A 15,174-nucleotide genomic window follows, 5' to 3' on the forward strand; every position below is an offset into this window, starting at 1 on the left:
GGAGAGGGGACAGGTGGGCACAACAGAATGGGGAAGATGTCATAACGGCACCACCTCTTGTACATGCAACTGTGAAGAGTGGGATTTGACCACTATCTGGGAATTGTTGAGTGGGGAGCTGAACAAACACATGAGGTGGCAGCATTTTAAAGCCCCAAGGGCTGAAGCTGCCTGTGGTACCTATGATCAGTGCTGGGATCTAGAGACCTGCCTGGTCCTCCCGCTGGATCATGGTCACCATGGTCATTTCCTATTCCCATTTGCAAGAATTTTCCCTTGGTCACCCTGAGCAAGTAAGTGGGTGGGTGGGAGGAGAGATCGTGGCTGGTATCTCAGTTACTTCATCTCTACCTGCTTTGGAGGGGTTGGTGCCATGAAATGACCACCCATTCCCTACAGGAGGACAAGTGGTGGAGAACCCTCCGTGCCTGCTGCCTGCCCCACACACATCAGTAGCTGGTGGCCTCATGTGGCTCCTCCAGGCTGGCCTGGCTGAGGAAATGGATGGGTTTTCCCTCTGAACTCTACCTTATACCCAGTCTCCACCTTCACAGGGGTGAAGTCTCCACCTTCACAGGACCATGAGGAACAATTGGTTTTCACTCACAATAATGAGTAAAGAAAGTGAAAGGAGATAATGGCTTTTCTTTCTGGTCTAACCCAGACCTTTTATGTTAGATGATTAGAATCTTGTTGCTGTATTTTATTAAATATTGATGCCAAAGTTTTCTTTTCAGCATTTGCAAATCCTTTTAGTCAATAACAGTAAAATAAAAAGCTTTCAATTTGGTGAGAACTACTGTAATTATATTTACTTTGCAGTTTATTACCATATGTTTTAAATGTTTTAGTGTTTGTATTACACCTAGAAACTTCATTAAAATAACATTAAAGCTGCAAAGTGTAGTATTCTGAAATTAGGAAATGATGGAAGTATGTTTTCCTGTGCAACTTTAAAACCCTTGAGGGAAATCAGAAGTGCATGTGAGGTATCTGGAGGCTGTACACAGCACATGAGGAGAGGCAGGTGCCTCCAAACAGGATATAAGCAAACCCAGGTGAAGTTCCAAGAGCCACCTACACTCATTAACTGGGAGCGTGAGAGACAGGGCTCTATCTGAAATCTGAGGTTCTCCTGAAGTGAAACACCTGACTGTGGTCAGGAAGAAGCTGCCTCGGTGTGAGGGGGCCCTGCAGCCCACAACCAGCAGCTGAGCTGATTTACGCTCCTTTCCCAGGGGAGAGAGACATTGGGAGAGTCTCTGAGAGAAAAGCCTATTTATGCGGAAAATGCCACGGTGAAAATTCTGTTTACTTCAGGGAGAGTGCAGCATCCTGGCTGCTACAGGGCTGCTTAGGCATTGTACATATGATCATACCTGGATAAATGCAGGAATTTTTGGAGGAGTAGCCGCTGGACTTGAGGGGTCCCTCTCTCAGGCACCACCTCCCCTACTAGGTATGGAGATGTGCCCTTGGCTGCTTTCTGTGGCTCAGTGGATCTTCACTTCTTCACTGAACTTCAACACACCTTCAAAATGAAGGGGTTAAATGCCCCATGGACAGATTTGCCCTGTGGGTGGCAGATAAGAGAGTCTGAACTCTCTTCAGTCTGTGGAGAAGTAGCCTAAATCTGCTGTTCCCGTGTAAGTCCTCAATCAGGAAACAATTTTATAGAAGGGATTACTGCTGCTAACTGCAGGGGCATCATAAAACCAGTGATCCCTGCTCCACCTCTGGAAAGAGAGGCTGGAGGCAGAGCAAGAGTTTCAGGCTGTGCTTCCCAAAGGGACACAGGCACTCCCTGCAGCCCACGGGCAGCAAGCGGCCACCACCAGCACTGAGGCTGAAATACTGCTTGTGTCCTCAGCGTCCTTCTCTAGCAGAGGACTGAGGACCATTTGCTCTTTAATGACAGTATAAAGTCCTTTATAGGCTTCAAGAGGGGTTTGGAACGCAACCATGAAGTGCACAACCCATCTCTGACCTTCACTGTTCTCCCTTTCTTTTTATCCAGGAGAATCTTCAAATTTGTATATCTTTAAGCTCTTGCACGGTGTCATTCTGGAACCAAGTTTGAACTCTGGGGCTACCGTTCACATCAGCACAAGAAAAACTTAACAGTGAGCAAAGTTCCTGCTGCTCCATTCCACACAGCTGCACTGGCAGCTTTTCCCCTTGCAATGGGTTACTTGGAAAACCTTTGCCTGGTGTCCTGGCTAGAAACTATTGAACCTGACTAAAGTTTGTGGGAGTGTGAGATATTTAAATAACAGAGGATTTGGGCTTCATTTTAAAGCGCTGGTTTCATGAGCACATAAATCCTACTTAGCAGAATTTTTGTCAAACCCCTACTTTACATGATGTACCTGTTATGATAATATGTGACGCAAGCCTAAAATTTATACTTCAGTGTGTTTCAACCTCAACTTCTAGCTGAGTTCTTCAGTTGGTGTGGATTCATGTAGCTCCTTTGGCTTTAAAGGAGATGTGATGATTTATACCAGCTACAGAGATGGCACCTCTTTCTAATATAGTTTCCTTGGGTCTTTTTTAATGTGGTATTTTCCTGTAATTTCATTTTTCATTCTTTTACTAAGAATCTTAAATGTTTCCCTGTAAACATTGAAAATCCACCTGTGTCTTTGGCATCAAATATAACAATAGAACTTGTTTTTACATCTCTCCATGGTACAATATAGAGGCATTGCCAAAAGCTATCCACTATCATTACAAACATGGGAATGGAAGACATATATAAACATAGAAGTGTAACCTCTTTCTCCAATAAGAGTTTATAATAGCAACAGTGAACTTGACCCAGTGCATTTCCTGTAGGGATAAGGTGACCTGCAGGGGTTAATGGCCCGTGGCTTTGCCTTGGGCTATCATCTCACCCAGCCAGTGATTAATCCTGGAGAAATGCCCTTTGCTCCCATCATTATCCCTTAAATGGAGTCTTTAGAATTCAAAATGATTTTGGAATGGAATTTACCACTGCCCTGCACTCCATTCATTGTAAGGAACTTTACTGTAACTGCATGTCACACTTGCATAAATAACCTTCAGAGTGGGAAAAAAAAATAAAAGATGAAAGGGCATAAAACTCCAGTGCAGGCTACCACTGCTGGTAATATTTCAGCAGCTGATGATGCAATACCAGGAGCAAATGACTGCTACAGCAGGTGGAGGTAATCATAAAGTCCTAAAATATTTGCTGCATGTAAGAATTTTTCTGTGCAAGCATTAACTGTAGCATATTTTCAGGCAGCAATGTATTATATTTGTGTTTGTTTACTTAGCTGTTTCCCAGGCATATGCTTGAGAAACTAGGTTCTCTTCATAAACTGAGGACAGCGAGGTCCCTGAACTGGAAGTACTCGGTCTGAAGCACTGTCTGCAGAACGGGGCTGTTCCCTTGGACAGGCGGAGGGCAGAGAAGACTGCGAGCATTGAGGTAGTGCTCTGCAGCAAAACCAGAAGGCTTCAGCTCCTCTACTGCACTCTCCTGCAGGTCTATCACTTGCAAATTGTATCTGCCAGCATTGCAGCTCAGGTATTTGGAGAGTGTATTGCTTATATTTTATTCCTGAGAAGGCAGTAAAATCTGTCACAGTATAGCAATCTGCACTCTCTGTCAGTTCCGTTCTCCCCTCTGACACCATCTGACGTGGGTTTCGTACTTGGCTATATCACGATAAACGTGCCTAGTACACAACTCTGTAGAAACTACTAAATATGCTGTTTCAATCAAGGAATGTTCCAAACAGGAGCTTATTCAGTATCAGTGCTGAATAACCAGTTTAACATAATTCTACGATTAATACACTGGCGTGCAATGCCATCCTTGCAGGCTCCCACGCCATCTGCACTGATCACACCCCCACCTCATCAGGAAACAGATTCCCAGTGTATTTGGAGTCATTTTGCATGTGGATCCGTGTCATCTGTTGCATGTGGTGACTCTGGCAGCAGTGGTCACCCAGTGTGCAGTTGTATTTTGATCCTGGCCAGGTTCATTTTTATTCAGAATCATCTTGCATAATATTTTTCTACTTTATCGTGGATCAGCCTTGGGCAAGACAACCTACAGTGCCCGCAAAGTGGAAATGTTCTCCAGCTGGTTCAGGCTTATTAAAGATGGAGCATGAGATGTTCTCTGATAAGGTGCTCACTATTCCTCCGGTGTGTAAACAGCATGCAGCAGCATGGAGCAGGATTGTCCAGCTCTGGGAGCCAGCCCTGAACCTGGTTCTTCAGCTTGCTAGCCTTCTTTCTTTATAGCAATCTCAATAACCTCTCTTGTATCTCACCCTCCATTCATGGTGGGTGGAGGACATGTCACACTGTGCAAAGATGCAAAACCTCTTGGGTCTTGACTGTTGGAGAGCTGTATCAACCAGAGGGCGCAATGTGGACCCTGGAGCTACCTCTGTCTGACCCAGTCCCTCATACTTTGAAATGTCTCCCCCATACTTCCCTTAAATTTTCTTAATATTCCAAAATCAAGTTAAAGCCATGAATATATTTTTGTAACCTGCCTATTCAGTCAGCCTTAACTGTAGATAAAGATTTATCATGAATAATTTAAAATAACATGGAAAAAAAAAACCCACAAACTAGTATTGTATTTTTTTCCATGATGCCTCAAAAAGGTATTAACTGTGTTTGTAATATATTTTTAAATAAGATTTATCTTCCTGCTTATTTTTCATCAAGATTGTAAACATCATAAAATGATTGGGTTTAATTAACAATAATTACATAACTCCAATGCCTATAAGATTTTTGGGAGAAGTCTTTGCTTCTTTGGTAAGAGAAAGCTGCTGTTCAATGTTGGAGATGCCTACTGCATCCTTTAGCAAAACCAGGTATCAGAATAGATGCTTACATAATATACATAAGCATAAGTGTATGGAAAGAGGAGTGCATGTCTTTACTTTTGGGAATCATTTCAGTTTTGACAATCAGGAGAAACAAGCTTACAATTAAATTTAAGTGTTGCAGCCATCAGGAAGAAAGGAATTTTGTTTGAAAATGAGAGTTCTGATTCTGTTTCACTGGGAATGAGAAACAGTAATAAATTGTATCTTGTCTACAAGCACCTGTACAAAGTGTTGCCACATATGTAAAACCTCAAGGCATGCAGGGTCGGTACCATAGCTGGGACATCCTTCTTCCATCCTCTTTTGTTGGAGGAGGAAACTGTCTCGTCCCCACCTTGGGACTCAGAAAAGCAGCCTGAGATGGAACCAGTGCTACAGTTACCACTGTGGGATTATCAAAATTGGTTTTATGTTATGTTGTTTACTTAAAGACAATTAAATTTCTTGTTTAATTCCTGTCTATCTTTTTTCCTGCTATACTAGAAGCTATGAGAAAACATTTAACACAAGCATATGCCTGAAAATAATTAATTATGAATTCTTTTAAATTCTCCCAACTGTTTTCGTTTTACCATCAGCTTTAGAGGAGTGTTTAATTGTGTGTGTGGAGGGAATCAGGCACCATGGAACCTGAAACCTGAATGAGACCTCTACATTTTATTAGGGTATAAATAATGGTAATAATTTGATGGGGCTCCTTGAATAACACAACAACAGAATGGGGTTTGGTTTACAGCATCACACCTTGCCTTGTCTGTAGGGCTGGCGTTGCAGATTGCTTCCCCCCAGATTTGATCCTGCCAGTAATAAGGTCATAAATGCACACCTTAATCACTGCCTGTGTCTAAAAAATGCAATTTAAACCCTATATAGGGCACCATGTACTTCTTAAGATGTAACTTAAAGAACTCAAAAGAATGGAAAATATGTTGTTGTCAAGGTGTAATTGAGGCTGTCATTTGATAATACAGAGGCTGGGATAAAGTGCTGGTCCCAAGTGTGTTAATGTGTAAAGGGAGCAAAGCCAGTGGCTGTTTCCATAACACCCCTCTGCTGAGACACTGAAGGGTCCTCAACTCATCTAAAATTCCTTTTCTTTCATAAAATAATTTTGTTTTTTAAAAACAAGGGCAGAGGTCAGAAAGCAAAGATGATACTTCTTAAAACTTGAAAACAGGAACTTTTGTAACACAGTATTTTTTTAAACAAGGTATTGTTTCTAGCCAGCTCCATAGGTCGAAATTTATGAAATGTATAGATGGTATGGCACATGGATGGCTGTGGACTTTGAGCACTTACTGTGTCTCCTTCTCTTGTCTCCACTCACAAAGAATTCAAGCACAAAATATTGCTATGGGGAATATAAAATGGATAACTTAATTGGTCTGAATAACATTTTGCCCTTTCACTTCCAACACTGTAGCTGATCATCACAACCTTTCCTTTTCTTAAGGGGAGGTATTAGAAGACACGTTACCTTTGCTGGCACAATTAAACTGGCTGCTTTCTAAATCACCTGAGAGACGTTTTCCAGTGCGAAGGTAACGTCTCTGTGCCCATTCCCTGGTGCAGAGGTCCTTGTGCACAACAGAAGGGGACATGATCATACAGTGAAGCTGTGAACCAAGGATCCCTTCAGTGTATCCACATCACTAGTGACCCTGTGTATTCCCCAAACGACTTTTTCAACAGAGAAGAGCAAACGTCCTTCTGGAGTGATTCTCGTTTGTGGAGATTCGAGTGCAGCTGTCAAGTAAGGGCAGCGGAGCCAGTATTGTTCCATGGAGACTTGTGGCATCGTGGCCATGATGCAGCCATTTATCATCAGCCTCTGTCATTCCCAAACTGGGGCCTCTCACATGATAACACAGAACGCCGCCGCTCCTTTACTGACTTGGTCTCTGGTTAATCAGTTTGTTCAGGTTTTGAATGCTGTATTCAAGCATATTTTTAACAATGAAAAGCTCTCTGTGCTTAAAGAAAGGTCCTACGTATTTGAGCCACATTCTTTTCTTTCCAATCATTTCAGGTTTTGTGTCACTTGGTTTGTACTAGCTGTGGCTCATTATGAGAAGTATTTGTCAGTGTGGGCACTAAGGCACGCACAGCCCTACATGTGAAATTTAATTATGGGCATGGGAATTTCCTGTCCATTCCCTTGAAATGTTTTGCTTAAAACTTGATAGAGTGAAGGCTTTGCAAATTGAAAGAGAGAACCATGAAGGAAGATAGACAGAGGAATAGACAGAGGGGTCCAGAGATGTCTGATGTCTGGGGACTGAAGAAAAAAGCCAGGTTCCCTTAGGAGCAGTGAGTGACCTTGGAGCTATTGGAACAGAGAAAAAAGAAGACACCCTGAAGGCGCAGGGGGATACAGGGTGGAGCCTGACAACAAACAGTGAGGAATGGGTCCTCGAATTGGACCAAGAGAGAAAAAAGGGCTTGCGGGGGAGATAGAAAGAAGGTTAGGGCTGCAGGGAGTCTTCTGGCCAAGGAATCTAAATGAGAGATTGTGACCACAGGACGGACAAGCTGATATTACAGAACAAGGTACTCGGAAGAGCTACGGGATAAAACTGGCATAATTTTTGTGTCATAGATTTGCTCTGCTTTTTCCATCTCGTTAGGAATGCTTGAGCACACAGCAGCTGCGTGGCAGAGGCTGAGCCCTGGTCACAGCCTGGCAGGAGGGAGGGACACGGCTGGCGCCCATGAACAGGGCGTTTGCTGGGAACTTCCCTGCACCTGCACTGGTGCGGTTTGCATGCCTCTGCTCCAGAGGAGGATTACACAGTGGACAAATCTTTCCTTACAGGTGGGCAAGCGATATCTTTGTTGTTGCCCAGGAGTTTTGTTAGGCAGGGGCTATTAAGCACTTCCTATGTATTCAGGGACTCTGATTGCAGAATCCAATCATGCTACAGAACTTTGCTTCATCTTTTGAACTCTCATTTAAGACAAACCCCTGAAGTTTGTAGTCCCCTGTGCTCAATTTGGGTTATGGCCACTCTTTCTGTCCACACACTTTTTAACCTATCCAGGACGGACAAGCACTGTCTCTCTCTCTCCCCTGGGGAGAACAGCCCTGACCCTTAGCTCCATGCTGGTCACTGTGGGGTTTCTCCAGTGGCAGGGCAGACCATCAGCCCTGTCATGAGCATCGTCACATATGGGGACATGGAACAGAGACAGTCTCTCTTTTTTTTACCCTCCTTATAGTAGCAAGTAGCACTTGTTCCTGTGACAGCATCTCCACCAGCTCCAGCACCGTAGTAGAAGGGACTGAGGTTTATGAAGAAATTGAGGCTCTTTTAATTATCACTGTTTTCTCCCTGCTCTAGATCCAGTCCCGGTACAGCTTTAAGGAGTTCAGGAGCACTACTAGCTGCAGCCTGATGGCTAATGGCTGCATGTTCATCAGAGGAGCCTGAGGTATGGTTGCAAACTTCTCAGGTGTTTTTATCTGCTTACCAGCATGGTGCCTGTCACAGTCACTCACTGGCTGCTTTTCACCAATGAACGTCCAACAGATTTCAGCCAAGCTTTGTGATGGTGCTGTTAGCACTCACAGTGCAGCTACAGAGTGCTGGGTGTTATCTCCATGCTCTTGGGAAGGAAACTGTCAGAACACCAGCAGACAGTAGAGGTGCTGCATTGTCTTCCTGAGCCTGCAGATGGTTTGAAAATAGGGACCTTTTATCTCAGGATGCTAAAATCTGAAAGACAGCTGCATTTGCATTACCTATTTGAGTACATGAGCATTTTAGCAAGACACTCAAACCATGAGCTTTTACTAGATGTAGTTGCCCATCAGTCCTCTCTCTGTCATGATAATGACCTTCAGTTCAAAAGGCAAATTTCAGCTTCCACCCTGTTAACTGTTTTCAGTTTCCAGTATACATTGGCATGTTGGAAACTGAAAATGCAGGTAAATACGTTTACTCTAGTATTGAGAAAATACATAGTTTTCCTGTGTTGATTCTATTGTTTATTTTCCTGGTTAGGATGGTTGAAGTTCTTGCTCCCTTGACGTAGACTATGTAGAGGGCATGCTAGGCTAGCGGCTGTTCTTACTGAGGGCATCCACTGAAGCACATCTGATCTGTATTGGATTGCATGGCCAGAGCTACAGCTGAGGAGCCTTTCAGGACCACTTTCATAGTCATGGTCATATGAAGAGTACAAATAACTGAATATTTGCAGCTGAATTTCAGATAAAACACAGAAACTTAAGAATTATATAATTTAGAATCAGAGATAACTCTCTTCAAAGTTAAGATGTTTTTCCATTTGGACAACTATCAGTCTTATTTGTAACTTATTTTAATATAACAGTACCACTGTAGTCTCCATTGTTTGGTGCTGGAGTCATATAGTCTACTGATGTACAGATAATGTCACAATCCCAAAGTAATAGCTTTTTTTTTTTTTTAGCACATTGAAAGAACAATTGTTAGGAAATGAAAACTTCAGAAAAGCCTGAGCCCTCAGATAAAATAATGTAAAGACTTTATTTACCTATACCTCATTAGAATCCGAAAAAGCAAAGGTGTATTTCATATTGACAGCAAGCCATGAAAGCATCTCTGTACACTTAGTTGCAGTTGAAGAACTCTCTCACTTCTAAGGAGAGTGAGAAGAGCACCCCACAAGAGAGAAAATGAGAAGGAAGAGTCGATAGAAGAGGATGTCAGGACTAAGGAGAGAAGAGAAGAGGAGGAGAGAGCAGCTCACTGTCGACTGCAGTAGCTGGTAGAGTGGGGATGGGGTCAGAGGAGAGAAGAAAAGAGACTGGGAAGAATAAAATGTTTAACCTTCATTTGTCCAAGGATAATGCTGGGGTGAAATATATAACTGTTACTGAGATTCTGACAGATTTACAAGCATCAGACCAAACTGACTCGCTATCACCTATGACTATATAAAACAGGCTGCTCCAACTATATTGGCAAAAGGAAATAAAAGATAGTTTGCACATAAAGAGCTAAATTTAATGCCGATTCAACATATGTCCTTTAGCACCTCATAGAAATAAAGATCTGAAGGGTGTAAATATGCAAAAAATGTTGGCCAGGTTCTCAATTTTTAATATTTCCTAGTTCTTCCATAAGTACAACACTTGCAGCAGGTCTGACTGCTGTCAGCTGCATTGGTTGCGGAATTCCACCACCGACTTGCAGCAGGATAACAGCAGAACGCAGACCATTTATGGGTCCCTTTTTCTTCTTTTTGGAGCATGGGATTTATGTGGAGAAAGGCAAGTCAGCTTGTTGATATTAATTCAATTAGAAGACCGTTTCCAGGGAATATGCTTAGCTCTTAAACTTTTGGAGTCGGGACTGTCTTTTGTTCTGCGTTAGTGCCAGGTGGCCTTGGTCTCTAAACAGGAGTTCTGGCTGCACTAGTAAGAAATAATCTCTAAAGATTATAGTAACTCTCAATTTGGAGGTGCCAAAGAGGTGTAGAAAGTGAACCAGTCATTTATAAAAATGCAGCTTAGGCTGCCTTAGCCTTTCCAGTGCTGTGAGCCAAATATCAGCTTTGGGGCACCTCTGTAAGCTGATCTCTGGAGCTCGTCAGAGCAGGGTTCTCCTCCAACACAGGTGGGCTGACAGTTTACATAGTAAGTGTTTGGCCATGTGGAGGTGCTCGGGGACGTAATATGCCAGCTGACACAGTCCTGGCAGCCAGCTCTGACGCATGAGCTGCTGCTTTGATCTGGCCTTTTCATTGCTCCATTTTTTTTCAAACGTGTTTGATAAATTTCCCATTTCCCCCGTATTTACGTAACTCGTATAATCGCTATGAAGTGACTTGAGAGTTCTCTGTAAGTATTCCACAATCTGTGCTTGGGAGTGGTGTCATCTTGATTAGGTGTGATTGTGTAGGGTCTTGTGATTAAGGTTTTGTTTCTGTTCCTCGGCTGAATGAGAACTGAGACAGTCAGGGCAGAAGCGTGGATGCTGGCAGCGCTGCTGGCCTGTCCAGTCTGTCAGGGCACACGCCACATGTTCAGGTGGAATCTTCTAAAATGAATCTTCAGCACAGTCTTTCAGTACAAACAGGCAGTGGGATATTAATGACAAGTCAGTATGAATTAAATAGGTGTCAGTCATATACTGTAGGCAATAACTTATTAGAGAAATGCACAAATATGTAGCACTCAATTGTTCATTTGCTTTTGCGTAAGAAAAAAACCCTGGCTGACCAACAGTCTTCACGTTAGCACACAAAAGATAGGCAGTAGGGCAAGTAACACATGTATGCATACGAATTATATGATATTTCAAAAATTATGTTTCTGTTTCTCTTTGAGTTGATTATTTACAAAAATACTCATGGCCCAGTAATTTGCGAATAAATTCAATTGTATAGTTTGCAAGTTGTGTTCAGTTTGGAAACATAGTAGTCAACTGTAAGGCTGAATACAGATCCTTTTTAATTATAACGTGTCAAAGGGCTAAAATCAGAGCTAGAAGAAGAGACCCATAAAAGGGGGGGCACATAATTCATAATACGTTCTAAGATATGTATTGAAAACTGAGCATTAGCCTGAGTGGCAAGCAAAAGCTGGACCACACAAGGTTCAAAGACAGAAAGAGCAGGATACCTTCACTCAGAGTCTATGGAAAAAGCATTAGGAATTCCTTTATCTACTCATGGAAACACATCATGCAAATTTGCACTGTTCTGCTCCACCTCTTAAACCACAAGTTTTGGCTTAAAGTTGCTGCAGTCACTCTCAAAAGCCTGTATGCTGCTGGTTGTCCTTTTTTTGAAGTTATGCTCTGGCAGGTCGTTCCAACAAACATGAGACTTCAGAGGAGCACCTGGCCAAGGTCACTGTTCCCACATCTCAAGGAGGACGTGGGGCCACGAACGTCGCAGCCATTGGGGTAAAAACATCTTGCCTTGCCAGCCAACTGCTTCCAGCCTGAGTCTCATCTCACGTGAATGTGAAGAAATGTAATCATGCCCATTCATCACCAAAGCAAGGAAAGAAAAAAGCCCTTACTTCTGGTCAAAGAGCACAATTGGGTAACACATTTTGGCGTCTAATAAGACAAGACCTAAAATAAGAGTTACTCGTGTACTTGACCTGCGCGGTTAACCAAAAATCAGCCTCACAAGAGGCTGATTGTAATAAGAAAATGGTTATGGAAGAAGGTAATTCTTTGATGCCATTATGATTTTATTCAAAGATCATGCACAGACAGCCCCAGTCCCTGAACACAGCAGGAATGTGAGAGCAAGGAACAGTATTTTTTCTGTAGCTTCAAGTCCTTTACTAGCCCTTTCTGTTCATAGTGAAAAGGGAATTCCCTTAACATAAAAGTCACTTTTACACAATCACTAAGTCTGCCATACAGCTCATTTTCCCACTGCATATGTTTGACATCTGTAGGAAATACTGTTGTACATGGTTTGAATATACAGCCCACCACTCAAGCCGTGCAGAAAATCTGGAGGAGATGGCAAAAGCTCAAGACATCTGAACAGAACTTTTACTGTTAGAGAGGTACATGGGGTTTCAACCAGAATGATCCTGATTAACTCAAAAAGAAAAAAAAAAAAAAAGTATTTATGTCTCAAACATTTGATGGCGGGTTCACCCACCGCATTAAAGAGCGGAAGCATTGCGGCTGAACAGCAAATGTTTCAGCAATGCAACTGCAGTCTCTCAAATGTTTAAGTCTGGGAAAAATTCTTTGATTTCTTCCTCTGCCCTGATACCTTAGGAACAAGAGGAAATAATCAATTCTAATTCTTAATTTGTCAGTAACTTTCCTGTTTTCTAGTTTAAAGCAAATGAATCATCCTCTTTTTTTTTTTCCTTTTCTAATATGCATCAGAAATGTAACCTATTAATTTATACTGATCTCTCTAGGCAAATAATTATCTGTATGTAAATTTTGTTCTTTATTTGAAAAAACACTTATGTGTTTTTATATTTTATTTCATTTTTCACTGATAAAAGACAATATAAAACAAGTTTTAAAATTATAAAGACAAAACCAGACAGGACTACCACACAGCTCTGCAGACATCAAATCCCTGAGTAGGGTTCCCTGTCCTGGCCTCAAAGCAGATTACAGCTATGGTATTAAAGGCCAGTTCCCAGGGGTCTTTCCTCCCACATAAATTAACTGGAGAGCAGTGCAGGGGTGAGGACAGAGGTGGGCATTGGCAGTGTTAGGAGAACAGATCTGCTCCTATCTGGATGGAGCAGTGGCCTGGTTTCAGCTGGAATAGAGTTAATTTTCTTTCTACTAGCTGATATAGTGCTGTGTTTTGGATTTAGCATGAGAATGTTGATAACACACTGATGTTTCAGTTGTTGCTAAGCAGTCAAGGACTTTTCAGCTCCTCATACTGACCTACCAACAAGAAGATGGGGAGTGGACAAAAGGTTGGGAGGGGACACAGCTGGGACAGCTGACCCCAACTGACCAAAGCGATATTCTGCACTATATGACATCAGGCTCAGTATATGAAGTTGAGGGAAGAAGAGGAAAGGGAGGGACTCTTGAAGTGATGGTGTTTGTCTTCCCAAGTCATGGTTATATGTGATGGAGCCCGGCTGTCCTGGAGATGGCTGAACTGCTGCCTGCCGAGGAGAAGGAGTGAATCAAGCCCTTGTTTTACTTTGCTTGTGTGCATGGTTTTTGCTTTAGTCATTAAACTGCATTTAGCTCAACCCATGAGTTTTCTCACTTTTACCCTTCCAGTTCTCTTCCCCATCCCACCAAGGGGGAGTGAGCAGCTGTGTGGGGCTTAGTGGCTGGCTGGGGTGAGGGAAAGAATAAAGACAGTTTAATAGGTTAAGCAAAAGCTGGTCAAGAAAACCAGGCACAGGCTGAATATGATCCCAGACCAGAACTCAGCTTTCACAGCCTAGCTCCACCTCCCCAGAGCTTGGCTCACCCCAGCCACCCTGGTGCTGGGTGGGCTTCAGATACATCCTTAGTGCTCCTGTACCCTGTCTGAATACCCACCTGTGAGACCAGCCCTGCCCTCAGTATCTCACTGCTAAATCCACCAGCTGGTGGATTACATCTCTTCTGTGGTTTTCTCTCTTTCTTTCCTGGATCTTGTCTCTGGGAGTTGTGCTGGCTGCCCAGAAGGTGGGAATCTGATGGGTGGAGGAGATGAAAGTCTCTGGCACTATCTGAAAGGTTCTTTGTGGAATAAATTTTTTATGCAAACAAAACCATGAAATCTCATTGTTCATTACAAATATGGTCTTCAAATGTTGTCTGGCCGGTGGAAATAGAAAACAAAACCCCTAAACTGGCCTCCTAAGTTGCCCAGGACATGAAGTAGTACTCTTTGAGTACAAGGAGTGTATTCCATGTTGTGAGGATTTTATGGAGATTAGCTGCTAAGCCATACCCATCTTAGGTTAGTTTACTGTTTAGAGACACCTGGCAGAGCTCTGCCTCCTCTAGCCACCCCAGAGCAGCTTTGGCAAGGTTTTCAAAACAGTGTGAGCACCAGAGGTGATACAAAAAGTGTATTGACTGCTGAGCTCAGGTTCATTCCTGCCAAAATATAGCATGGATACAACCAGGGTAAGCAAAGACAACTTAGAGGTAATTGTTTGCAGGCACCTGATTTTTGCCATGTGTCTCAGCATGCCTGAACCTGAACACAGCCGTTGTTGCTAAACAGTGTGGATGTAGTCAGAAGTACTGTATTCAGCAGAAACTGGGTGGAATCACCGTTATCAGCCCTGCCAATGGCTTTTTTTCCCATTTTTCTGCACTGATGCTGCTCATCCCAATTCTCAGGCATGGAACCTGTTAGCAAAACAGCCTAGATGCCCCATATTCTTAAGCTTCCATGCCAGACCTCTTATTTTTCACATGAGGTCCCTGTTTTTACAGGTGAAATGCATTGATTCCTCTGCTTTGGGAAAGATCTTTTAGGTGACTAACAAGGAAGGCTGTTAATTACAAAGAGGTAGTTCTGTAGGGTGCAGTTTGCAGGGTGTAGGTGAGAACTATCTTTTGTCAAGTGATTTGTAGCTCTGTTAATTACAAACCTCTAATTCAACAGCGTCCTGTGGAGTGTCAGTCGGAGATGGAGGTGGAGTCCTCCCCAGCCCCTGTGGAGGTGACTCTGTTCAGTGCAACAGCCCATGCCAAGGACCATGTGGAGACCAGTCTGGGAGGTGAGCAAGACCAGGAGGTGTTGTGTGCTAGTCAGACTAGCAAGTCTTTACTTATATATATATATATATATATATATATATATATATATACACATATTTATATATATATTTAGC

The sequence above is a fragment of the Columba livia genome, chromosome 2, assembly GCF_036013475.1.
Source record: "Columba livia isolate bColLiv1 breed racing homer chromosome 2, bColLiv1.pat.W.v2, whole genome shotgun sequence".
NCBI classification, from domain to species: Eukaryota; Metazoa; Chordata; class Aves; order Columbiformes; family Columbidae; genus Columba; species Columba livia.